The sequence below is a fragment of the Rhea americana genome, unplaced genomic scaffold (genome assembly GCF_003343005.1).
Source record: "Rhea americana isolate MKP2758 unplaced genomic scaffold, rheAme1 scaffold_21, whole genome shotgun sequence".
In the NCBI taxonomy this organism is placed as follows: Eukaryota; Metazoa; Chordata; class Aves; order Rheiformes; family Rheidae; genus Rhea; species Rhea americana.
Window position 1 is genome coordinate 6,911,955 of NW_028186258.1, and position 27,790 is coordinate 6,939,744.

Here is a 27,790-nt window from a genome sequence, read left to right on the forward strand (position 1 = left end):
TTTATCTTGTGCGGACGGTAGGCTTTATTTTTAAGGCGTAAACACCATTTCACAATTGCATGGCCACCTGAAGGCAGGGCGATCTTTCTCTCTTTTTCAGTTCCACTTAACACATTTCCTTTGCTTTGTCACTTCTTGCAGATTGCTCAAATGTTTCAGCTGATTTGCCAGTATCTGGGGACATAAAAGCGAAAGCAACGAAAGTAACAGAAGGCTCAAGAATACAAAAATGAAATAYGAGTCTCGAAAATACCATTCCTCTCCTTCCGAGGGTTTCTCTAAAGTACAGTCTTTATTCCAGCACCACCGTTCACAGCCTTACCAAGGGTGCAAATCCAGCCTGTTGCACAGCAAGCCAGGACATTTTAGAGGTTTGGGTGGGCAGAAAGAATAACTTTCTCCAGTTATTCTGCAGGTCTTTTACTTCCTTGTGGCCAGGCCGTGAGGTGTGAGGTTGTCCCTGGGAAATGCTGTGCTCCTTCCTGGAAAGCAGGAATCCTGGAGACCACCGGAGAAACCTCCCTGGATGGCAGCAGGAAGGAAACCGTAGGGTTTTGCTCTCCGGGGTTGTCAAAAGGCTGGTATTTTACTAGCTTTTTAAAGACAACATGTCTAGCTCTGTATAAACTATATTTGCTGTGCAATTTAACTCAGTCATTGATTATTTTGCATAATGTGGCGTACAAGGTGCCTTGCAGCTACACCTGCACTTCACGCAGGTTTTGGGGCCACGGCCACTGCTCAGTTAACACAGTGCAAGCTTCTTACCAACCGCCTGGAAACCACAACAGCTACAACTCCGCAGCCAAGTCCTCCCTACAGCTCAGCAACCACAGGACTCTTTACGTACAGGGATAAATCTCACCCCAGGGCTGAGAGACTACGCAGGGAAATGATGGTGCTTTAGCTCTAGTTTGAGGTCTTTTACTATTCTCAAATATCACGGCGGCCATGAGCTCCCAGGAAGGAGGAACTTCTACCTTTAGTCAAAACCTTTCCACCTCTGTCTCCGTGTTTATTTGTGAGCCCTTTGCCTACACCCATTCACCCACACAGAGAACTAAAGACAGACCGGCAAATCTTTTTTTTTTTTTTTTTTTTTTTTATTTCTCCTCCTTTTTCCCATGTTGATACTTGCAGTAGCTTTACTTTTGCTGGAAAGGTAAAAGTAGATCAAAAGTTGGTATTTTCTCTGTTTACACCTTAGGCAAAAGAGCTTTGGCTGTTTGCAGTTTATACAGGATACTTCTGTGATCTACAGAAGGGTCCCCATATGGGCTACGTGGAGGGTTGGACTAGATGATCTCCAGAGGTCCCTTTCAACCTTACCATTCTATGATTCTAGGAAAAGGAGGGATTTCCATTCTTCTGCCTGCAAAAAAAAAAAAAGTTTGGCAAAAGATTTCTACCCTCTAATAAGAAGCCCAACAGCTAATTGAAGAAAGAAAAGCTTTAAAGGAAAGCAAAGTGAATAAAATGCAGCTCACATGCACTCACCGCATTTCAAAGGGAATGGCAGGGCTGGGGGGCAGGGAGGCAGGCAGAAAAGCTCCTTTGGCTCCTTATGGCGGGCTCAGTTCCTTCACCCAAAGGAGACCGAACTGCAGGGTTTTTGCATATATTTTGGTTGACTGTGATATAGCAACCTGTGGAGAAGGGAAAGCAATTAATTACAGTGAGGAAGCCGCAACGTCAGCTGCGTGCTGCTTTGCAAAGTCTGCAGCAAGCGTAACAGGTGCCGGGGCAGATCGCAGCGTCCTTGGCTTGCTTCCTCCCGTCTATATCTGGCTGGCAAACCTGATCCGCGGTTTAAAATTGCCTTTCTGAGGGATGGTGGGCAGCCGAGGCTGCGATCCGCAGGGTGCTTTCCCAGCTGTGCCGTGCACCCCAGCGTGGGGCTTCAGGCCTTGAAAGCTCGGCCTTATCCTAATGAGAGCCAGTACTGGAGCTGCGTTAGAGCAGTTTTCTCAAGTTTTCCCAAGCTGTTCCTCAATGGCTGGGAATTTATGTCTCCATTTCTCATTCTTTTCCCCCTCTTTTCTCCCTCCTCCCGGTGACACTCTTTGACAGGCTTTGAGCTCAAGGACACTCATGGGTTTTGTATTTACCTTTATAGTTGCAACATTTTAAATCCAGTTGGAATGTCTCAATGTTTTTAATAMTTGTAGCTCATTAATTCATACAATGAGATCCTTCTGCAGTTCTTTACGCAGTGTTTAATGAGGAGGGGTTGCCAGAATCTCTGCCCCTGTCTCTTGGTGTCTATCTGACAGGGTTTCTATCGGATTAACTCAAGGTATGCGTTGACTAAACATCTTCAGAGTCACTGGACAAACAGACTATGTAATGTTCATAAATTAATGCAAATCAGCTTAAAATATGTCAGACTGGCTCCCCTAGGAATCCCTGGGCCTCAGCATATTGTGACAGTTCTTGTTTAAGCAAATCTGGATCTTTCAGTGCAAATAATGAGGGTGCTTTCATCCTGAGCAGTGTTACCAGTGAGACTGATGTGCCATTCTCCTTCTTAAAACTATGGTCTCATCAGATATAAATTAAACCATTGGGAGAGCAGGAAAAGAAAGTGTGAGTGGTATTCGCATGTATTGTCCCTCCTTTTCATCTGCCGCAAGAATCTCATTGTGGTGCCGTTTTAATGACAATACTGCTGTTACGGGGAACGATTAAACCGTTTCAGCCTTTCATATCCTGGGCTTTCAGACTCGGAGATTCTGTTACACATGTAAAATATTTGCCTGCAGTTGAGATATAATCAATTATGTATTGCTCGAAAGCCTCATATCGCACACTTCAAATCTCWCAGGTTTCCTCCCCTGGATATTTCCATATGCCCAAAAGGACCGATTCCAGTGATGCTTGTTGCTGATCGATGATTGTCTGTGAGGCGGCTTTTGAACATGTTTACAGGTGTCTTTACCCACAGTGAAGGCACCATCAAGCGTCACCGCCTGCTCAGCTTGCTGCTCACGGGAGGCTGCAAACCCTGGGAGCTTCTGCGGCCGCTGGTGGCCAAGGTCTGCCTTTGAGTCCCCACTACTGATGACCACTTGGGCACAGATCTTATTCTCCCTGAGTCAGTATTCCCCTGCTGCCAGGGTGCAGATGAGCTATCTGTTATTTCCACTGTTCCTSTAAGAGTCAAGTGTGTGATAGTTATTTACAAGCACCACTCCGTATTATTTGCGCTGAAAAAATGTAAGCATTACCACTCAAATATATTACTACCCCTAACACATCTCCCTAACTAAACATGCTCATCTCGTTCCAGCATGGTAGATTTTGTTTCAGATAGGAGATGTTCACATTCTTTCCTTGAAGTTCATCTCCTCCACATATCAAAAAATGTTAACAAATAGGCATAATATATGCCCCCGGGAGCACRGAAAGCTGCTTTTCTTTTTCTTGGCTGGATTAATTCATTCTGGAATTGTGAGACTTTTCATCTTTGCATTTGAAGGAAAAGGCTAACTTGCAGTGTAAAAGTAGCATGATAAATTGTGGAAAAATAACTTGCTGGCTTTCCTAAGAAGCTCTCTCCTGCAGCTCCTCCTCTCGCTGTACTSCTTCCAGCGCCCCAGAATTCATTGCATCAGTGCATGTTATGGCACCTTTGGGATGCGTTAGTCATAAGAATGGAGCTACTGGTGCTTTGCAGGCATATTTTAACTTTGGCTCTCACACGAATGCTCTGACACATCCGTGCTGTCTGCACGTCGGGGTAGCATTTGCTTGCGGGTGTCTCCTGAGATTCCAGGCAGCTCAAAAAAAGGAAATACCTAATTTATATTTGTTAAGGTATGCGTGAGGTCCCTTTRTTATTCTTTGTTGGTGGTGAGGGCTTTGGGGTACACGGTTAACGTGGGATGAAGGCAAGAATGATGGCTTAACTGAGAACTTGGGCTTTCTTCCGTAATGTCCCCCTGCAGTCCTGTCCTTCCACCGCTGAGCGTTGCAGGGTGGCTACACGGAGCACAGAGGCTGCATTAGTTTGGCCAGTCTTGCTCTTGAGCCTCTCGGTASTATTTTCGGTGACGTGATGTGTCTGGAGGGTCTGTGCGTCCCTGCCTCGGGCTGTGGCGGCAGCATTGCCCGGCATCTTGGCACGCCGACCGCCGCATCGCGTTCCTGGTGATGCTTCATTCCCCAGTGATCACCAGGCATCAGGGACTGAAAACGTACAGCTGCCAGGAGTGTGCACTGGCATCAGGAGAAATCATAGCTGCCGCAGCCKAACCGTTATTGTTACCTCCCAAATTACCTGTGTAATTCTGCACTTCATGCAGAAGATCTAAACTGGACTTGATCTGAGCCTGTGTTTTCTTCCTTTGAGTTCATTCAGATCTCAGAATTCCCCTGTAAGTACATTTAATTAACGTCTCCTTATGGGGTGCTTTGGAGACGAGAGCTGTATGCTGCTCTTGTCACGGRTTTTTTCTTCTGGAGGCAGACCCATCAGATTCTTTTGCTCCCAAATGATATAAATCTGGCCTAATTTCAGCTATTCCAGGTTTATATGCAAATAGGTGAGATTAAAATGGCTTTCGAACTGTTTGCTTTTACGTGCAAGCTTAGAAGAACTCCCAGCTTACCCTCGCGGGTTTATGACTAGCCCTGCTTTGGAAGACCGTCATGTGCTTTTGAGGCCTAATCTAATGTAACCAGCGCAGACTGCTCAGATATCAAGGCTTATTATCAAGCAGTGCATTTTCCATCAGCACATACACTGAAGTCCATAAGACCTGAAGTAGCAGGGCATTTTAAATTAAAATACTAAGGCATTACACGTATATTAGGTCCGATCGCACTCTGAGTCATTTGCTAATATACACATAACTGTGATCATTTTATGCAAACGAAGGCAGAGGCATGCTCTGAAGCAAAACTGTCTGGCCTCTCTGCATTATATGTTCTCAGATTTAAGAAAATAGMAGTACAGAGAAGAATATTTTTAATTTTTCTCTCCCTTAAAATGAATGACCAGCTAGAGATCCGGTGCGCAAGCAGGAGAAAGAATCTGTTGAAACAGTAAGGTAGTGTGGTTAGTAACAGGTTTTGTTAAATGAAATGCCRTTTTTGTTTTTCTCCCTAGGGAACAATAAGAAAACTTCTCTTYGTACATCTCTCTCTCTGAGACAAGTTCTGTGACTGGTCACAACCTCTAATAAAAATGCCATATCCAAGAGAATATATTTAATATTGGGAAGGCAAAATACAACGATATGATCTGTTTGGGGTTTCAAGGTAAATGTTTAGACATTTTTTCCTTTAAAATAATCTGTGATAGATGCTGGTTAGCTGACTGGGAAAAGAAATCACAGAGGATTTATGCCATCAGTGACAGGCTATGATGTCAAAGACATTTGACCCGTAGCCATAACCTTTTGTGTGGCTCTGGCTGATTCGTATAAATAAACAGGACCGCTCAGCTGCTGCTTGGATAAGAGTCCCCGTCACTCGGGAGCACCGAAGGCTGGGCCAAGAGGAGCACTTGAAAAAATTCAGAGGGAAGGATGTCCTGCAAGAAGTGCTTTTGCTCATTATTATCATCCCTGGTTTTACAAAGTAGGGCTTGGTTAACATTTAAAGAAGCACCAAATTACTGAAATAACATCAAAACCAATCTTACTTGCTGAAACTCCATTATATCATGTTGCTTTTCAGTTAGTCAAAGGCCTGGATGTGCCATCAATAGCACGCAACAGCATGATTTTCGCTCCACTACTCCCCTTTTGTAGTACAAAAATGCAAACCAGAATGGCTTTTAAAGACAACTACAAAATGACCAAAGGACAGCGAAACCCTGGAGCATATATAACACTCGTAGACACCGTATCTGCTCTCTTAAGAAGCTTATGGGTATAATTTTAATCATATTTGCCAGATAATACAAGGATTTGCTTGCAACTGTTTCAGCCATTTGATACTTTGGAGAGCTTCATTATGTTGTTATTGGCGTCATTTTCCTTTCCACATAGAGCTTTTTCCTTTTGCATCTTATCCTCTAGGAGCTGATGTTGCTAATGGTTCACTAGGTGCCAGACACTCTGCTCGGCAAAGTAGTGTAGCTGCACTGATTTCAGCTGAGTGTCACCCATTTAAACAATCTAAGGATCTTGGCCCCCAATATTAACATTATTACCAGCGCAATGCCACAAATTTCTGCATTAGTGCACGAAGATGCACTCATCCTACTCTTTCAAGCCACAGTCTGTTTCTGCATTATTCTAAAAATTTAAGTGATGTTAACAGGATTAGAAACCCTTGTGCCAGTTGTTTTGGGACCCCATGCACAGCCCTTCCATTTTTTCCATTGASAATTCCTTTATTCTTCCTATTACTCCAGTAGGCATCAGGAAACTGAGTTGCAGAGCAAAACTTCACGTGATGGTGCCCACAGGCAGGCAGAAGAGGGTCCTGCTCCTCACCCTTCCACATTTCGTTCACCATTTGCTGTACTGCGCTGGCGCTTGCACCAGAACAACTGAAAAGGGAAACTCTGCCATATTCGCTTGTGGATTYGGTTTTGGCACAGCTTGAACGAGCGTGGGTGCCCCGCACGGCCTGGTGGTGCGTGTTGCAGAGGCCTTTTGCAAAGTCTGAGCAAAGCTAGGGCTGTGCTGCACAACGCCTGGCTCCTGCAGGCTGGGGACTTCATCAGACCTGGAAGTTACCCCCAGCATGGGCTCAGAGATGGAGAAGGAAGCCAGCCGCAAGCGTGACGTGGGCTGCACACGTGACCGGAGAATCTCTTGAAATCCAGCTCTTGACTATTGAAAGGCTCCTTGGGAACAGGGAGCCGGAGCACTTACGGTTTGAAGACACTCTCCTTGCTCCAGAGGCTGAGCCACCTGCAGCTTCTCCACCTGGCTGGTTCATTACAGGCTTCCAAGCATGTTTACCTTCTCTTTCCCCCTTTTCTTGCACTGAATGAAGCAAGGAAGTCAATGACACTGGAAATGTTTTATCATTTTATCAAAAATCAGTGGCAGATCTGCTGGCGAGGGGCACTCCAAAGCAAATCCTTCCCTTTAACAGCAGCCTGAAAACCTCCCTGGAGAAACCTGTCTCGCCGCGAAGCCCGTCGGCAGCGTCTCCCGGTTCACGGCTGCCGCCGAGGGGCCAGGCCGTGCCGGGGCGCGGGGCAGCGGCGCGGCGTAACCGAGCCGCGGCCGTCGCCGGCTCGCGGGGCCGCGCTCGCTCGTGTTCTGGCTCCGATAATTGAGTCCAGATGTCGGAGTGGCTCTGCAGTTTGATGATTGTATTTCACTATTAACATATTTGTTTTATGACAGAGTAGGATTATTACAATTGTCACATTATTCTGTTTCTTTTTTTYCCCCTATTAGTAGAGACATCGACATTATTTTTAATAGGGAGAAACAAGTTCCCTATGTCCTTTTCCAGTCCTAAAAATACAACTGTATTTTCCAAAGGATCTTTTGATCGTGGATCTAAATGTTCAACTAGAATATGTTAAAATGCCCCAGATTTTAAGAAAAAAAGTGAGTTCTGGTACCCAGAAGAAGGTCGGGTGCTTGAACTGAATCGTAGCAGCATAATTGTTGGTATTGTCAGATCTTACAATCTACAGAATTATTTTCAGGCACACAATTCACAAAAGTATTTGTAAAATAATTTCAAAAGAAGTTCACCTGTAGAGTGTTTGGTTTGGAAAAATATAAACCGTCATGCCCATTCAGACGTATTTCACCTCAGAGACCAATAATGTTTTATTTGTGCTGAAAGAAGACAGGGACTTATTTAACATTAATATGTGGTTTACAGCACAGGTGAAAGTTCCTCTCTTACTATACGCTCTAACTTTGCCCAGGAGGTTTTATTCCTGAGGGGGTAAGTTGCTGCTTAAGACACCYGAAAATAAAGACAAAATATATTCAYGAGGTATAAAAAAATGCCAACATACAGTATGCTTCCTGCTCAAAATTCTGCTACATTCTGAGCATTCATGATAATTAATGACACGAGATAATTAATAAAAGTATATAAATACGACACCTGGCCCAATGCCTTACTGAATGAAGGTAGCGTGCAGATGTCCAGGCCAAAGGGCTTTAGTCATTTCTGCGTTAGGCTCTTACTTCTCAGACCCTGGGGAGCGAGACAGTCAGACACCAGCAGTTGCACCAAGGTCAAGCCGTGACATTAATGATGGAAAATCCAAGCAACTGTGGTCACAGAAAAGAAAGATATGGAAAATGCCAGGGGTAGCTATAGTGAGAGAAAGATTTAGTAAAAGGGAAAGGAGGTGGCAGACAGAAGGGAGTTKGAAGGAAAGTGCATGGGAATTACGCCTTCAGTCAAAGCCTCTGGAAAGCAACAGTAAATCATGAAAATGCAGTGGGATTTGGGCTTTTAAATCCTGCAGGGACTTTTGGCAACATTAACATGAAAGTCTAGAATCCATAGAGAGGAGGGAAAAGCTTAAGGAGAGATTTTTCAAAGGCTTGATGGGGAAGTAGGTGTTTATTGAATATTTATCAAGGCTTGGGACTGAACGGAGAAGGAAGCTTTCACGTTGGATGTACCGCAGCAAAGCCGGGYGCAGCCTTTTGCGGTGGATGACATCCAGTCCCAAGTAACGTTAAAAAAACGTTCAACGTTTTGGAGCTGGTTCCTAAGGAGCGCCGGAGGCTCGGAGCAGTGCCTGCGCGCCGGGCGCAGCAGAGCCGCGCCGCTCCAGCGCCGTCCCACGCGCCGCCCGCCTGCGCCGAGCCTGGCCTGCCTCTGCGCGCCTAGCTGCAGAGCACTATCGCTCCGGAAGAAATTAAGATGTAATTGTTGGGCACTGCGTTGGTTTCTGGGATGTTTTGAGCCTTAACTGATTGAAGACTGTGAGGCAACCTGAGGCAGAAGAGAACAGCCACTCGCAAATGTAAGGGAACACTGTATTATTTCCACTAGTTTATACCACAATTTTACAAAAAAAGAAAAGGAAAAAGTCTCCTTGAAGATGAGATAATGCTAGTGGAACAATCCTGTAATATCTGCTGAAAACTGTGTGCAAGACTGAATTGTGAACTTTTAAATGGGAACGTTTCTAGATGTGTGCACTGTACTATCCTCAATTTAAATCCCCGTAATTCTATCCTTGAAGTTTTTGCTTCTCTAGACTTGAAAGGCAGAATTGTTTATTCTTTGTGCTTGGGAAAGAAGACAAGACCTTTATAGTCTCAAAACGGACTTTTTTCTTGAGGAAAATGTAATTGCATACAAACTGCAAACCCCTCTAAACAATTTTCCTTGGTTGCCTGAAGAATCTCTTATCTGAATTGTAAATCACTATAAAGTGCACCAAAAAAAAAAAAAAAAAAAAAAAAAAAAAAAACGGAGCATAAATGAGTTTTGGAGCTGTCTCGTCTGGGGATCTGTAAGGTAATTAAATCAAGACGACTTTCTGATCTATAGAAGGGTCAATGTAACAGGGCAGTGCTTTGAACCATGGTCTCATTAAGACACAATTGCCTTCTTCACTTCCCAAATTGTTTATAACAGAGGCTTATTCCTAAGTAGTCAATAACTGAAGAACATAAATCACAGCACAGAAAGAGTTATTCCTGGTTTATGGGCCAGATCCTCAGCTGGTATAAATCACTGTTGCCCCAATGATGTCACCTAAGCCACACTTATTTATGCAGTCCAAAGATCTGTCTCATACTGTTCTCATTTCATTGGTTTTTATTGACTCATTCTGTAGGCACAGATTTTCATATATAAAATGAAGGTGGAGATAATTGAGGTACGTGAGAAGTAATTTTGCAAAATTTTCAAGGGAGAAGCTGAAGCGTTCTCTTCTTTCCCCCTCTCATTTTATTAAAAAAATAGTTACCATGTGACTTTCTGGCAGCTCGTAATCATTTCCCTGAATGCCACCGTGGTCACCTTGCACACTCACTTTTGCAGAACGTTCCAGTGGTCTTTGCACGACTTAATGGAGCTGCTTCTAGATTGCAGTTAAATCCAGAACGCACGGCCCCAAGCTCCGCTGCTTGCCTCTGCGCACCGGCAGAGGCAGCGCCGGTGGCGGATGCCAGGCCCCTTCCTCGGCAGGAGCAAGCGCCCACACCTCGGGCATGTCTTAAGTCTGACTTAAGGTGTGTGTGCAACACTAGGATACAAACAGCCTAGTAGAGATAATGTGGGTATCAACCAAGCAAACAGTATTCTTGCAGCCTGTATAGCAACTCTAACAAAACATTACTGCTGGTAATTAATTAAACTTACAAAAGAACCTTTTTTTTTTTTTTTTTTTTTTTTCCTCCAGGGACTGCTATGAGGAAATCTGGCAGCATACGTCCTGGTTGTATTTCATCATGCTGATGTAAGGACTGATGTCACCAGTGTCGATACAGTATTTATGAAGGTGGAGATCAATAGTAGATTTAAGATCCATTGACAGAATTATAGCTCTGACTGCATTTGCCCTTCTTTGGCTGACTGGGAGCCAGAGGGGTTTTTCCATGTCATTCAGCTAAAGGAGTTTCCACTGACTGGCTTTATCCTCTCACTACACACACCACAGCAACAACAGTCATTATCATAAAAAAAAGAAAAAAGAAAATCCTCCATGGAAATAGTAAAAATTTATGAAACAAATCTCCAAAGAACAAAATATCAAGCTAGCAAAGAAACTGAATGTGAGAAAACAGCAAATGAATATTGTGAAAAATTGATGAGCAGAGCTGAAATGAATAAACAAGCAGGATCTTCTTAATTAGGTATGGTTATAATGTTTTTTCTCCAGTTTAAAATGCTAACGCTTATATCCATCCAGAATTTTGGCATTCGGACAACAGTGGGTTCAGGCATTTGAGCTCTCTGCTGTTCTCTTTGTGACATACGAAAATTATGCACACTTTTTCCCATGAAAAACTATCAGTATTTTATTCCAAGCTGTTTAACCAATCAAAGCTTTCACTGTACCGAGGGGGAAATACTCATCGGCTATCCCACGCCGTCTCCTGCTACTGCTCCGAGTGCACGGACTTTCAAATTCATTGCCAGAGACTTGCTGGAGCGCTACTTTCTGCCCAGAAAGTACTGAAACGAGGGAGGGAAAAGCTCTGAGGAGAAGCGCTTGGAGGAGGCAGGCACGTCTGCGGGAAAGGAGCGCGGGGAGCGAGCAAGCGTGGCGACCCGGCGCTCGCCGGAGCCGCCGAGCCCCTCCGGCTGCGGCGGCTGCTCTGCTACGTCTGCGCGACGCGGAGCACAACGGGGCTTCTTTCCTGACGGGGGCCTATCGGAACAGCCATATATATGTGTGTAAGAACAAATAATAATATTTTGTATTAAAATGCCTTTATCTGGCAGGATATGCATGTGCCCACGCAGAAAACAACAGAAGAGATACGATCTGCAGGAACAGAGTGCTGGGGAACGAGGCAAACACTCCAACGGAGCTTTGCTGCGCGGTCTTGCTCGAGTCACTTCCTTTCCCTATGCCCTGTTTCTCCTCCAGTCCTCTGTCCATCTTCCTTACTTAACTCTTAAACTGGTCAAGACAGACTTTATTCCCCTGTGTTTGAGAAGGCACCTACAGCTTAAGCTCCCTTGAGGCTTCTGAGTGCTGCCATACAATAAAACCTTTAGCACCTTAATTACTGATTTGTTTCCAGAAGTAGACTGAAGACTCTAAATTTTCCTGCTGAAAGTTTATACTTACCTACCTACCTAGGCTTCACGCTCACTATCTCAAAGTCCATCACCCTCGCTGATTTATCAGCCTCTTATTAACTTTCTCTGACTCTCTCAAGCAATTTGGGAGACTCAAACCTTCACAGGTGGCAGCACTTCTTCCTGAACCCGTGATGACAGTGATAACTTCCTCTTAGCCTGAAGATCTTTCTTATGCTCCTAATCGTTCTGAAACCATCATTTCTTATCCAAAGCTGCTTAAGCCGTTGGAGAGTAACGTTCATTTCCAGGCAATATGTCCACAAACTTGCATAAGGACTGTTTTGCAAACTGAGCTGGCTATAATCTGGAGTAAAATTAAACCTTAATCTCTGTGTCCTGAAGGAAAGATTTGCTACTGCCCAACAAACATGTATCTTAATAAATACATTAATTCCCGTGAAGCACAAATCCATTCATATCCAGTGGCTTAAAAGGATGTGCCCATGCACGTGGGAACTTTGGATTTTCCTTCATCTGAATCAGTTTGTTGCTGTTAAGACAGGCTTACACTTAAGCACCAGGAACGCTTAAAGGAGATGCGTCATTATCGGTACCTAAATCACACGAGCACCTCCGGACGGTGACGGGGCTCCCGGTGCCAGCGCCGTGGTGCAAGAGCGAGCTCCTGCCCGAGCTGCAGGCAAAGGGCAGCTCCTTATCCCCCTCCCTAGAAAAGGATCTAAGTTGCAGATGCCTTAAAGGCTCTTTTCCTTGTTTGCCACTGGACTGTAGCAGGGGTTAGAAATCAACATAGGTCTCCTGAATCACTACCCTCTGCACTAACCACAAGATTTTTTGTCCTCTCCAGTTCTCAACTGCTTGTAATTACATTTACAAATACTCTGGAAGCCAAAACAAACAAGCTAGATATTTCCAGGGAGCTTTCAGTTTGTTATTAATCCTTCAAAGTCAGTTTTGTCCACAAGGAAACACAGAAAGTTATCGTGTTGCTAAGCCCCCTCTCTGCTTTGCATGTCTGTGGCATCATTTCTCTGATGAGCGAATTTGCGTACATGCTGATATCTCTCCCTTTGGACCGGATATTCTCTCTCTCACATGATGGGGAAAACAAATTCCCTGCTGAATCAGAACCCAGTCTACACAACTAATATGATCTAGATTTATTTCAAGAGACAAGCATTTTGGTCACTCAAAACCTACCTCAGAACTGACTGGAAGTAATTTTGTGTGCATTTTTTCCCCCACCATATTACAGAGTGCTACCTCATGAGCACAGCATCTGGGAATGACAGCAAAACTCTTCAAAGATATTGATTTTTTTTTCTTCAGATTTTCTATTGCTTATCTCTAATTTTAAAAAGAATCTGTCATAAAGTAGGCATTTAATGGATTTCTCTAAATTACATTAAACTTATATGGATGTGAAAATTCAAGCACCTACGCATCCTACAATGACTCACTGGAATGTGCTTATCACAGATGAATCTATTAAAGAAAGTCATCCTTGTCGGTACTCAGACCTTGCGGTTTTCCTTGGAGCCTCTTCACGCATGACTTCATAAAGCTTCCCGAGAGTTGGGTGAAGACGAGGTGCAGTGTCTCCCTAATTAGCACACTATCTCATCTTGCATCATATTTTATGATCAGCAGACATTATCTAGGCAACCTAATTGAAGCAATACTGATGGGAATGTTTCAATTCTGTTATTGACTTTTCTTCTCAAGCTTTGCGATTAATTCCTGATGCTGCAGGCGGGTTGCAGTGGCAGGGACAGACTAGCTGTGCTCCATCGCAAACCTAAGTCAAAGCCCAAGCTGCCTTGTAAGACTCTTGGAGGCCCACCTTGCCACGTTTGGCAGCTCTGCCACTGCTGCTGCTGTTCCTGATGCTAGGGGGGCAATGTAACATGGTGAGAACATTCCCAATAAGGACTAAAGATTAAAGAAGTTACAGTCCGCAGTGGTGTGACTCATCAGCAGAGACCCATTTCCCCTCTCCTCTCCTGTCTTCAAGCCTCACAGGTTTCTAGGAATAAAGCATCTCATTTCATTCTCTGAATTTGAACACTAGAATGTGAAGAACAGTTCCAGACTTCCAGAGCAATCACCGAATAAGTCATTAATGAGACTTCAACTTCTAAAGAAGACCTTGTTTAATTGTTCAGGTCAACAGTGTAGGTAAAAGCGGTGAAATTTCTGAAATACTTGGCTTTGAATCCAGCCCATTGAAACTAATGGGATTTTGACATAGAAGTCCTTTTGAAAATCCCACTGGGTGCCTAACTGCTTTGCTAGGCTCTTCAACTGAAAATATGGGCCCCAAGATTTGATGCTGGTCTATTCAACAGGCATTAGAGTGTTCCCCTAACTGAACTGAGTATTATGAAAATAACTGCAGATCGCATTATGTGGCAGGAGGTTCACATAATATATCCATATATTTGGATTAGAGTCAAATAAACTTTCTAAGACAAAGTTTCAAAACAGGCTGATGCCCAGATCTGTATGGCCATTTAAAACTCAGCTTACTGTATGTGTTTTAAATCAGAAATTATGACCTAGTGAAATGTGGAGGTGACTCAGATGCTGAAGTGTATAAACACTGCTGGTCTGCCTCAGCACACACACGTTCAGCAGAGTACGAGCCGTCCAGCCAAGCCTTCTTGGGTAGTAGGTAGAATTGGACCTGAGCCAAAGCTTTAAGACACATAGATCAAGACTTCGAACTCTCTACAAAGTTCAAGGTAAGTTGGCAAGTAATGTTTTAATTCTGGCCTATTTCTAGTTTTAACTATTTCTCCAGTTAGGTTGGGTATAGTTGCTATAAAGTGAAAATTTGACTGGCTCAAATTCAATTTAAAAAAAAATGAAACTAACCAGATTTTTTATCTGACTACAGGCTGGTCCAACCCACATGAAGAAAAGGCTAGAGCTCAGATCAAACATTTCTTGGCCAACATGGCATTGCTATTAGAGGAGATTTCCAGCAACCTCTGTCACAAGTTGCAAGCTATTTATCAGAAACAAATGGAGTTTGAAATTTCATGACATTTAATTTTTAAGACAGTAATTGCCTATTTCCTTACCCAAATCAGAAACAGAAAATGTTTTCAAAAGCCCTGTTTCCAACAACCTCTATTGTGATGCATTTTCTTTTCTTTGCAGCTCAGGCATTGATACTCTTTACTGCAGAAGCATAATGCAATCTCATACCTCATGGTCACAGTTAAAGTACAGCCACGGACAGTGATGTTAGGGGAGTGCTGGCTCTCTGTCACGCACAGGCTCTGCTGGCCTGGAGAATGAGGTGAGCGTGTTTTCCAAAGAATGACTAAGGCAGCTGCGAGATATAGGTTTTACTTTATCGGTCTCTCAAGGAGAAAACAACTTTGCTTGCCATTTAAGTCTGCTTGGAAGCTGCTCTAACTGTCCTTAAGAATTAAAGGATGGAAATGGAATTTCTGTAAAGTTTGTTCCAGTTCACTGGTTAGAAGCTGAAGAACCAAAGGGGAAGAATAGCTGTTCCAAATATATAGCCATAATCTGGGCAGAACCTTGCAAAAAAGCAACATGCAAAACCTTGCAGATCACTGGCAGGTTTGAGTTGTCTCTTGGTCCACCACATTAAGAAAGAGCAAGACTGCGAGAACAAATACAATCTGCAGGAGGTGCTCCGGGGGGGGGGGGGAAGGAAATGTATTATGCAATTTATCTTGCTAGTCTTACTCCCCACCTCCTTGCTTGTCTTGGTGGTATGCCCAACAAAGCTATTGTCCACTGTAAATGCAGTGCAGTATGTCAAAAAGTAGCAACGAGGATTTATGCAGGCAGATTGCCATATGTTGACCACTGCTAATGACCACAGCTGTTTGGGAGAATCAGGATGCATGCGGCTGTGTCTGTCTGCTTATGGCTCTTTTCAAAAATTTTGAAGGTGACTGCAAAATGTCTGAACAGCTCTCAGCTCACCCATCACTACTCATTGCCTCCATTTGTGATTCAGGTACATGTTACAGGTAAAATTTTAACCAGAACAATTATCCTTTGCTGAATTAGCAGTAGGGAATAAAGCTTAATTCAAGGTGAGACTCAGTCCAACACTTGCTGTAACTGGGATCACAGTCATTCGATAGGCCCAGTTTGGCTGAACTGCCTTTAAGTATCACAGCCTGTTGCTAAAAACGGCTAGTAAAAATTGCACGCTGGAAAGTCATGTCCTGTAGCTTGTGTCCTCTCTTTTGGAGCTGTACTGCCTGTGGCTTCTGTTTCTCCTTTTCATTCATCGGTCCAGCTCAGACTTGGACATCCCACTGCCCCTGCCCCAGCCCTGTCTACCTTACACTCCTCCTTGCCACACACTCCTGCTGCAGACATCTGTAAAATGTTTCAGCAATTCTCAGAAATCATCATTATACCGAACTATGAAGAATTCTGCAGTTCCACATGAAATTGTACTTGGAATGCAAACTAGAGCTATTGGGCAAGACAAATTAATTATCAGTATTCTTGCAAGTACTTTACTGAGCTCTCTGTGCTCCAGGGATCTCATTGTACCTTCTAAGGTTTCAGAAGGACACAAAATTATACTGCCCCAAGCCTGCATTGTATAACCTTCAAGTCTCTGCAGCATACATGTGGGTAAACACTGGAAGGCATAATTAATTGGCATAATGGCAGGCCCTGCAGATGTGACTGATAAAAGTGGATTCAGGAATACATTGTATGTCTTCCTCTGAATGTGATCAGACTTGCTCTCCAAAGCAGGTCTAGGAGGACTCAGTTTCAGAGATAAGGGCTTCCACTTCTGAAAATATCCCGTCCTCAACACAACTGAGTTTCACCATATAGAAAATTCAGTAGTATTTTTCATGGGCAGTGGCTCAAATCAGAGACAGTTTTAAGAAGACAAGGTGAAAATTAAGGTAACGCACTAGATGTGACTGAATGGGTTATCCTACATCTCGGCCATCCTTATCCTGCATCTCTCATCTTTGAGCCCAGGATTTTTCTTTAATGTTACTGTAGTTTTCCCCCTTTACGTATTTCGTGACCCTTCCAAAATTGGAAAACTGTAATCATGGCTCAATTTACATCAAAGAAAATTAACATGGAGATCTAGCACCTTTGCCAAAGACACTGCGTACATATGCTCATATAGGGTGCTTATAGTTTTGGCATCTCTCCTTACTTCTCAAGCTGGAGTCCCCACCAGTGTAACACAGGTGTTAGATTTTTTGTTAAATTAGCATTTGATATTGTAAAATAAACTGTGCAGAAATCTCACCCAGATTAAGATGTAGAGGTGCTTCTCAGTAGTGATCAGTGTTGGGAGTCTGTATCGTCTCACTGAACGTATGGAGGCCTGATGTAGGGGGAAAGATGCATATTGAGTGGCCTGCTACCAACATATCTGAAATTCTGGTCTAAAACGTGAGCCTAGGCTTACTGCAGCTGAATTACAATCAACTCCTAAAATCACTGCAAAGGCTTTTAGATGGAGCAAAACATTCAGCGGCTGCGAGAGTTACATTACACCTTGTGACTGAGAAAACGTCCGGTAGCAGTCAGTTAGTCACGCGGTCTATAACATAATTATAGATTCACAATTCCAGAGTATGTTTTGGATTTGCTCCACAGACACTGGGTAATTGCTACCCAGAGATCCAAGGCTTTTTAAGGATTTATAGGGCTGGCATGTGGTACAGCCCGTGGAAAAACAGCAGATCAGACATGATATAACAGGTATGGGACTGTATATTAATTTCCACAGAAACCCTTGTGGGTAAACTGCTGCAAGACCAAACTGAGCATCAACTAGCAATTGTGCCATGATAAGCGAGCACTTGCTGATCAGTGTTCACGTGTTCACGCTTGGGCTAAAGGTTTCTTTGCAGGGTCAGTGAGGATGAGATCATTAGTGTTCTTTGGGGAACGCCTAATCGTACCCACAGGAGTTCTGTGGGAAGAATAAATGATCACTTATTAAGTAAAAGTGCTAAAAGATTCTACCAATTGCCTGCTGACAAATCAGTGGAACATCTGAGTATTTGTCTCTGGTGCAACTCTATCAAGACCAGCAAAACCACAGCAGAGTTGGATTTGTTTTGTCCCAATGCCTTTTGAGGCATTCAGTATTTTCTAAATTCTTCCCTCTCTCATTTTTCATGTTTGCTATGAGTTTYTCAGCAGGCAGTGGAGACAAGGTACATGCTGAGCGATCATCCTGTCCAGTTTTCCACATCTGACACTTGAAATATATATATATACACACATACACGTAGAGAGGAAAGAATGGTTTGCAGTGAGTGATAACAGCTCTGCCTGTTGCTACCACAGGACATCTTTGACGTGAGGATGGTGCTGTTAACAAACATGTGCTAATTGCTGTTTAATGATAAGCTGGGAAACTAGGCAACTTTGGTGGCAACAGCCCTTTTGAGGCAAAGGGACTGGACAGGAGCASGCTGAAAATCAGTGGCAGAGCAGGAACTGAGTCCAGGCAAGGCCTAAGTGAGTCTTTTGTGCTGCAGTCTGCCTTGCTCTGGGGACTGCTGGTCTGCCGTGGCATACCTGGGCCGAGTTTCAAGCTGACCTCGCCTGCTTTATGGGCTGGATAGAGACCTACAAAACCTGCGGCAACTCTGCACGGGGGTTCTCTGTGAAACTCAGCGAAACTGTGGAGCTCCAGCTGAGCTTTGTCCTGATTTTTCTGAAACTTGGATAAATGTAAACCAAAAGCCCCAAATACTGCCAAATTACGGGGAAYGTGCCAAAATGGAGAGTATTTTTAAATATCTTTCCTTGTTTTGTGGCTTATGGGATGGGCATAGGGACACTATGCAATAAACAAAGGAATACAGAGACAGTGTTTTGTGAACTCTGTACATGACCTTTTCCACGAGGTGAAGTTATTGTATAAGACTTTCCTGTCTTAATGGGAAGGGAACTAGCAGGACAACACAATAAACGATCTCCCAGCAAATACTGAAGTCCCAGTTACAAGAGCAAGGCCTAATTTCAAGGTCACAGCCAAACTGAAAGAGCTGTTGTGCCAAAGCTGGGTGTAAGGAATCAATGGGCCCTTCGGTTAGATGATCCCCTTGAATCAGAGGAGCAGTCAAGGACTGTCTAGAAAGGGCAGTCTCCAGAAAAGTCTAAAAAAAAAAAAATCAAATGTGTCACTCTAACATCAAGGGGATAAGCAAACTCTAGGTACAGAGATACAGAGTGATTTATTGCCCTTAAATCTGTTTTCTCTTAGAAGTCTTTCTTCTAAATAAAATCTTGCTTCTAAATAAATAACACTTGGCTCAGATAGGGCCCTTTCTTTACTGTACACCAGTGTCATTGCTCCCAGAAATAAGAGAACCACAGGCAGGGAAAAATGTCAGAGCTGYTGAGGTAATCAAGACAGACTGCACACCACAGCTGCCACGGGCCTGGCCTGAGAACAGGCAAATGGTGATTTCTCCTCCAAACTCAGGAAGCAAACCTCACATGAAATGCACCTGAGGAGCCCAGGTGGCTTGGTATCCCAGTTCCTGCCCATCACCACCAACAGGAACATGCCATGGTCCACCCTGTTCGATGCTTGGGTGGGGAGGGAGAGGAAGGAGGGAGGTCAATTAGTTCTTCCCCATGAGAGGAAGAGCAAGAAAGGCAATGTTTGTCAATAGGAAACATGAAAAAAACCAACCCTCAAACCCAACAATCCTAATTCCAYCCATCAGATAAGCTAATGGAGCATTAACACTTCTCCGTTTCACCCTTCCTGCCCTGCCCTGCAATTTGCAAATGGAACAGACGCCTCTGCATCCTTTCATTCTTGCTAAGCTGCCSTCCTCTCCCACATTTATCTGCTGAAATCACAGCGAAATGCACATATCAGTTCCTGTTATTAAATCAACAAAACCAGTGATGTTGACAAATGACAGCAGCATGCTCCACCCCAGCCTGCTAATGGCATGATGGTGATCTGTCCTCCCAACACACAGGGCTTGGGAAGTTTCAAAGGGAATAGTGATGGGGCAAAGGGGCTGGCTACCAGCTTCCCCCATTCCCCGTCTCAGTTTATAGATTTATGAAAGTTTAAGGTGGGAGGGGAAGTCTCACTTAGCATCTATCTAGCCTCATTCCCCATTCCACAACCCTTTAAATTCCAAGTTTTTAGCCTGGTTTATCTTCTAGAAGGCATCCAGCCTTCCTGTGAAGGCATAGAAAGATCCACTGATGCCTGCAGTAATTTCTTTCTCAGGATTCCATCACTCTCCCTCTTAAACATAATTTCTTATTATAATTTTTCTTTAACTGTCTTACAGCTGCCAATTCTTGCTACAGTCATCAAAAGTCAGCACAGCAATCCACTCTAAGCTTCTCTCGTCCCTTCTGTTCCCTTACACTCCAAGATCTATGTATTATTCTGCATTTTACTAGTTCTGTGACTTTTTAATGCAGAATGCATTGGGAAAATGTTCTAGCAGTGATTATGCCTTAGTGCCTTTAGACTGCTATAACAATTTRTGAAATTCCCTTCATGTTTGAAGGCTATCAAAATATGATGGGAACAAGTCCAGCAGGTAGTCCTGATGGATGCTGTGTGAGTCCCTAGCTCAGGGCATGAAGTTCCCTTATTTTAAAGGGCTCCATCTTCCCCTTTAGAAATGCAATGGATGTAAAGTGAAGGACCCAACTGTGGTTGAAGGAGAAGTGTTTGAAAGACGGAGAGCTTTGTTCATATCCTTACTGCTCCAGACATATACCAGAGTGAAATGGARTAGGGTAGAGGGCCAAAATTAATATTATTTTTGGAAAGAAATTGATCCCGGAAATTAAGTACATAAGAGAGGAAGAGAAACAAAGGATTGTTAGTTAAGGTCACTTTGAGGTCTGGCATGCATGACCCAAAAGAGCCCCAAATCTTTGGATTCAATCACCTTAAACAATGCAGGAATTGACTGYGATTATATAGTTACAAGAGCGCACTGGGTAATTTAGCAGTTGGAAATTGAATAAAAAAGGCTAGGATATCCACAAACAAGATGTACTCTGCCATATTATGAAGGGTTTGACAGTAGTCTTAAGCACTTTTAGGTGAGACCGCCACTAACGTCAACCTGCCAAGAATATGACTGTCCTTGGGAATATGGGAATATTGCAAGCTGCTGAGACTCTGTGGCTGGGCACGTAACTTGACTTTCTCACCACTTCCTTCCTTCGCAGTAAACGGAACAGTAAAAAAAATAAAATAAAATAAAACAAAATGTGGGTATCTGGCTAGGCCAAATCCACATCCAGTTTCCCAAAGCCCTTTATTAGAAAGTGCCTGAGCGCTTAAGCACGTAGTGCTCAGGCAGAGGCCCAGGCTACCAGGGAATCAAGGAGAGTTCACATGTCTCCATCCATTAGGACACTAGAAATTTAATTAATGTTGGGACAATGGGGCCTGTGGCTTTATTCAGCTATGCCCATTTTCACCTGAGGAAAAACTGGCTTTACTGAGTTAAATAAATCTGGCTCTGTTTTTTTGTTGCTTTATAGTGATGTATAGTGTGTACTTTGTAATATTTTATAAAATAGTACTTATCAGGAAGACTCTGGCGTAAGGTGGAAGTTTTCCTTATCTGAATTGAACTAGCAAAAATCTAGGAAGTATAAACATTGCTCTGTCTTCCCCTCTGCTTTGGGGATGTTATAGAAAACCCTGGCTACACAATGAGGAAAATCAGTTTGCTAAAACATCCACTCAAGCAGCAAACAAAACATACTCACATTAGTATGTGYTCAGTCAATCCTTGGAACAACCAAACAAATGAATGTTACAGCAACCTCTAACGACAGACTCCTATAAAGTCTGCTTTCTTCTCCATACTTTACAAGCAGCTCTGTAGAAATCCTTTGCTGCCCTCTCTCCCCCTTTTATAAGTCCCCAAGGCTAATTAGCACCTAGAAAYATCTTGAAAAAATGAAACTTCAATTAGGTCTCATCGCTTTGACATACCGCTAAAGGATCAGGGAAACAAGTCCTTCTCAGTATCTTATATCCTGCAGATACAGAGCACCTGTAAGATGAGAAGAATAAAGTCAGGTTTAATTAGCCTTGTAGAATTTACAGACACATTTAACAAGCATAAAYCCTGCCTTTCTGGGGTCTGATATCACACTCCACTAGGCATTAGCTGTCATTTGCTTTTTCACTCTTTTTGTTTGCTGAAACCTATTTGAATTTGGAGGGATATGGGAAATAAAGTGCTTTGCTATCTACAAAATAAGTAGGAATTAAAATGCATAATGAAGATTGGAAGAAAGGGGAAATAAATGAAAGAGCAACAAAGCCAAACAGAAATAAGAAAGACAGAATTATTTCAATAYTGTTATTACCATAAATATGACTTCCCTTTAAGAATAATCTGCAATACTCTTCCAGAGAGAGATAAACGAGTCGTAATTTCTGTTTTACCTTCAYGTAGCTTTCACATGTTCAATTTATTCATTTATTAACACGTCTGTTCATCCCAGCAGGGAGCCCAGGGGCCGATGCCACTTCACAGGAAGGCAGGCACCAAACGAGCCTTGGGCGAGGCGGCCAGCGTGGCCTGCAGGACGGAGGCCAGCACGGCACAGCTCTAGGTCCTGCACTAAGGCTCTAGGTCTTTCCAGGTGTTTTATTACAGAATTTATGTGGACAAATTTGAGGCTGCAGACTCTAGTCCAAGGAGCAGCTTCCTAAAACTAGGAGWTGGAATGATGATTATCACAACATATATGCACTTTCCAAGTAGTGAATTGGAGCCTTTACACATAAGCTGAAACCCTCTGCAATAGAAATTAAGCAACCCTGTTTTAATTAGTTCCCTATGTAAGTTTAGAAGAAGAAAAAAACAGGCTGTTGCAATACACTATTTAGTGTCAGGGCAACGCTATTTTAAAAGACCTCGTATTTCAGAGTGGAGAGAATTACCTCTAACCTGAAAGATAAAACATATAGCACAGTGAAGAATGTTCCAAATTCCCTGGAAGAAGCGTGCCATGTCTTTTTATCTCCTCTGGCACTAACTCCTTAAGCATTTTATTATTCCTGACAATCTTGAGCACCTAAAAGTGCAACACTACTAGATGTGGAACAAGYAAAGGCTTAAAAAGAGAGAATGTGTTTTTTTTTTTCCTTCCCCCCAAACTCCTTTTTGTCATTAGGAAAGAGCTGCCCAAGAGCTGAATTTTATTTACTTCCTACATTTAAGTAGAAAGACATACTGCAATACAAAACATCTGATACAATTGACATTTGATACTGTTCATCTGTAASGAAGATCTCCTGTGACTACTTTCCTAATTTCTGTTAACACAACTTCCTAATGTTAATTACTTTCACACTTTGCTTACCAGTTTTTTATAGCATGTGTGCAAACAAACAGCTAATAGCAACGCTAGTCATAAACCCACCATCACCCACACCATCAAAATTCTTAGCACAGTACCTTCTAACCTAAGATCGCTTTGCAAACCTTAACTAACAAGCTGAGCTGATTTGCACATTTTACAAAACTTAATTAGACCTCAGTATGGATGAAGATCCTGAAGATTTTTGTTCTGGCTAATAATAGCTGTACTTTATCTTGCTTTGCCTTTCAACTAAATATGCCATAATTGTGTGTTTACATTTACTGGCATGTGCAAAACATTTTAAATAGATGGGCAAAGCAGCTAATTAGTATTGTACATTCTGTACTAGCATGGTACACCAGGAAATTGTTCAGTGGGGGCAGGTTATCAGGCACACAGCTGACATTATTAATTATTTGAAAAATAGGAGTCATGTGGGAGGGGCCCACATTAGCACTCTGAAACTTCCATCCAATAGTGTGAGTTTTCTTATATGCTCTTTATAATGAAACCATGTGCAGAGTTTTCTTGATTAACAATTTGGGGAAATGTGAGAATGTGCTGTAGGTTGTACTTCTGCATAAGAGCTGATTTAGTACTTGCTCAGTTTCCTTTCCTACTCAGCATTATCAAGGAAGAACAGCTCTTCTGCAAATTCTTCAGTTAGAAGGTATGTAGTCTTGTTTTTTTGCTTGATCCTTTTTTTTTCTTCTGTGGAAGACAGAATTTGTGCAATCAACTACTGTTTAGCAAAAAATCAAAAAACAAATTTTCAGCTTTGAAAGTGAGTGGWTTTCTTGTTTAAGCATATTAGTCTGACTTCTGTGTAAACTGCAAAGAACATATGTGGGCTTCAGTGTGTTGCTTATAAAATACTAGTTAGARGCAGCTTAAGATTCGAGGGTTTCTCCCTAGAGACTACAGAGGATTGTTCAGCAGGGGGTTATAAGGAGCTGTATTTCTTTGTAATGTGGATGAAGGCAGCATAGTTTAAAACCACTTGCCATACTTTGATATGTTCTGCTGGAAAGAGACAAATCAGAATGACTGAAGCTTACGCCCCTCAAGAGGTAGGTACGGCTATGAAGGGAAGCGCAATACTGAAACGTGCTGTTGTTTTCCTATTAGCACCGACAGCCTTCGATGTACCGTGCGATGGCACGTGGTGCCTGGTAAAAGCCGTAGGTTGTAAAGTGTGTGCACGTTCAAGTCTAGGAAGTGCAGGACCATTGCAAGGAGKGGTAGCRCGTACAYTGGCCGTGTTGAGTGTGTCCGCGTYGCTGCTCTCAGCGGGTTGTTGGGTCTGGTCTGAACTGAAGGCAGTGGCCATAACACAGCGTTGGCCATCACTGCTGTGTYTAGGCATCATGCGAATTCATGAGGTTGTCCTAGGAATATCAGTGCAGTTGACCCCAGGGTGGCCCTGATGAGACCATGTAGCGGCAGTACTAATGATGTAGTCTGCCTTGTGGGCTGCTTTTATCCAGCTGTACACACTCAACTGTACCCTTGTCTGCAGTACTGGTAGTTGCTTTTTCTCTTTCTTTTTTCTTTCTTTCTTTCTTTCTTTCTTTTTTTTTCTTTCCTGCTATGTCTTCTCATTATCCTGCTAGTTTTCCTTCAGTCAGCCACTGAGCCTCCACCAATTTCTGTAGTCATCTGTCAGCCAGTGGCTCTTTTCTTTCTTTCTTTCTTTTTTTTTCTTTCCTGCTATGTCTTCTCATTATCCTGCTAGTTTTCCTTCAGTCAGCCACTGAGCCTCCACCAATTTCTGTAGTCATCTGTCAGCCAGTGGCTCTATCGTGAACACAGCTTAGGAGGGTAAATGTGAGGAGCAGCTAGTTCTGTATTGGAGATCCTGGATCATTAATGCACTCTCTCTTCCTTGGTCCAGTGCTTTGAGACCACCTGACTACCATGTTGTTTCTACTGAGCTGGCAAGCATAACTTCTGGTGTTAGTTTGTTAATTATGCACAACTGTGCATGACTATTGCTTTATTGCCATAATAGGACTTGACATGGAGTGTGGAGAAATTAGACAAATTTTACAAAACAGCTGGAGTTGTGTTGCTACTTCAAAGCTGGATTGATGTTGTTTTATCTCCTATGTACATGTTTTCTGAGAGGTGAACCCAAGCTTAACCAATCTACTAGAAATTAAGAAGTGCTTGTTCTCATGAACTTGTGAGAAATTACTGATATTTTTAGAAGGATAAAATCAGCCTAATACATATATATATATATTTGATTTATCTCCCCAATGCACAGAGTAGTCTGGATAATGGACTCTCTACTTCAGTGGGTCAGAAAAATATAGTCTCCTGTCTGCAAAGCATTATAGTTTTTGGTTTAGATCATAGAGTCAGTAAGGTTGGAAGGGACCTCTGGAGATCATCTAGTCCAACCCCTCTGCTCAAGCAGGGTCACCTAGAGAATGTTAGACAGGGTTGCATCCAGGCGGGCCTTGAGTATCTGCAGAGAAGGAGACACCACAACCTCTCTGGGCAACCTGTGYCAGTGCTCCGTCGCTCTCACAGTGAAGAAATTCCCCCTCAYKTTCAGRSRGARCTTCCTGTGCTTCAATTTCTGCCCATTGCCTCTTGTCCTGTCACATGAGACAACTGAGAAGAGTTTGGCCCTGTCCCCTTGACATCCTCCCTTCAGACACTTATGCACATTGATCAGATCCCCCCTCAGTCTCCTCTTCCCCAGGCTGAASAGGCCCAGCTCTCACAGCTGTTCCCCATAGGGYAGATGCTCCAGCCCTCTGATCATCTTCATAGCCCCACCCTGGACTCTCTCCAGTAGCTCCATGTCTCTCTTGTACTGGGGAGTCCAGAACTGGGCACAGTACTTGAGATGAGGCCTCACCAGGGCTGAGCAGAGGGGCAGGATCACCTCCCTTGRCCTGTTGGCAACASTCTTCCTAGATACTTCTAAAGTTTTTTCTTATGGATAAGATTCCGATTGGTGATACAGACGGCACTAGGCAGAGAGACCTGTGAGATTTGGGAAGTCTCTGTCTTCCAGGCATCATCAGAAAAGTTCTTACCAAACAAGTACCTTTAATATKCAGGAAAATAAACATACTTCTGGGCTGGAATTTCTCCATCTCTGCATCAACATAGTATGTTTGCAGTGGTTACAATTTCAGTGCTACTAAACTTTAAATATATTTGTGTGTATTTATAGAAGAAGCAATTGCCTTACAAATATCTTCATTTGTATATGATAATCAATGCTCAGCTAGTAAAAAAAAAAATAGCTTCAAAACAAGTGAAATCAATGCATCATGTTTTATAATGGTCTGTACCATCACAATCACTCTAATCGGGTCTTTTCCTGTCTTAATTGATCATGCAAAGCATATTCACTTCAAAGCAAATTCGATTAACATTTTTTGCTTTGTGTGTCACACTTCAATTAAGTAGAAAGAACATTAATCATATAAAACAGGAGTGTATTTAACATGAGATAATGGGTTTGGTTTTGGGACTTTGCTGCTCTGGTTATGATTCAAGCCCACAATGGTCTATAACTCGTTTATGCCTTTTGAAATAGAAGGGGTGGGATTCATCCATGGTATATTTATCAGTTGGAGAAATGGCTAGAATGGCACTTGAAGAGAGTTTGAAGTGTTATTTCTTCTGCAAACTACTGAATCCTTGCCTGCAACTGAAACTTTAGCAACAGGGTAAACATGACAAGAACTGAATCTCTGAGAGGGATCTAAAATCTTCRCAATGCAGACCATGAAATGCTCTATGCCTAGAAAAAAGTCACATTTTCAAGATGCAGAAGGACTTGTTTGGAAAAATGCAGCTCTTTCATGCATAGGTACCACACTCCTATGCAACTATGTATTTTGGAAAATCCTAATTGCCACTGGCTTTGAAAATCTACCCCAGGAGATGTGAACTAGCAGCTTTTTCCTTGCAAAGGAAAGAGAATGATGCTCTGGTGGTTTTGGCACTACRGGAGAAGTTGAAAGCTCTGTGTTTTCCTTTTGACTTTGCCATTGTTTTTGACAAATCACTTACACTTGTGAGCTTTAATTTCCCATCTTTAACTAAGGAATGACCCACTTCCCTTGCTTACAGACARCTTGGTGAAAATAAGAGGAGCTATATTAATAAATGTAAGCTCTTCCAACCAAAAGAGCATCTTTTCATTAGATGGCCATATAAAGGCTGGTGGGGCTGACTCTCTAGCAGTAATGAAGGAATGCTACAACAGAGAAAATGCGTATGTGCTCTGGGCAATGCCTTCTTGAATAAGAAAGTTTAATAGTTAGTCCATCCACACTGATGAATGACACAGGTATGAAAAGATTAATTTAGATGCCTTTCCAAACTATCCAGAGCTAGCCTCCCAGACAGTCAAAATTTTACAGGAAATCTCATGGGAGCTGCAATACTGACTACTTCTGCCAGTTAAGCACTTCCAGCTTTAGCTAAGAATTGGAACATTAGAATGTAATAGGAGGAAAATTAATGAGAATTGTTAGGAACTTCAAAGAAGTTTGGCCCTGTAAATAGGGAATCATCCAAGACTGGCAAGGTGTGTGTGTGTAATTTCTTTTTCTTGTCAAAGAAGTTTCTTGATTACAAAACAAACAGAAGCAGAAAACAGGAAGAAAAAACCTTTAACTTGCCTTATGGTCAGGAGCAGTGTGTGTGTGTGTGKGGGGGRAAGCTCCTTCCTCAAGTTCCAACTGAAAGCTTTTATTTGAGA

At 42.8% G+C, this 27,790-nt stretch overlaps 1 long non-coding RNA gene across 2 annotated transcripts; it reads right to left on the minus strand.

The window, feature by feature from the left end:
* On the minus strand, positions 1-27,790 carry LOC146596122 (uncharacterized). Of its 2 annotated transcripts, XR_014895812.1 has the most exons (6): positions 27,711-27,790; positions 21,674-21,734; positions 16,961-17,038; positions 1,498-1,646; positions 1,330-1,372; positions 1-174 (listed from the first exon to the last, which is right to left on the minus strand). It is a non-coding gene; the product is annotated as an uncharacterized LOC146596122 (long non-coding RNA). The 2 variants fall into 2 exon arrangements; XR_014895811.1 differs by lacking the exon at positions 1-174 and having other exon boundaries at positions 1,059-1,372.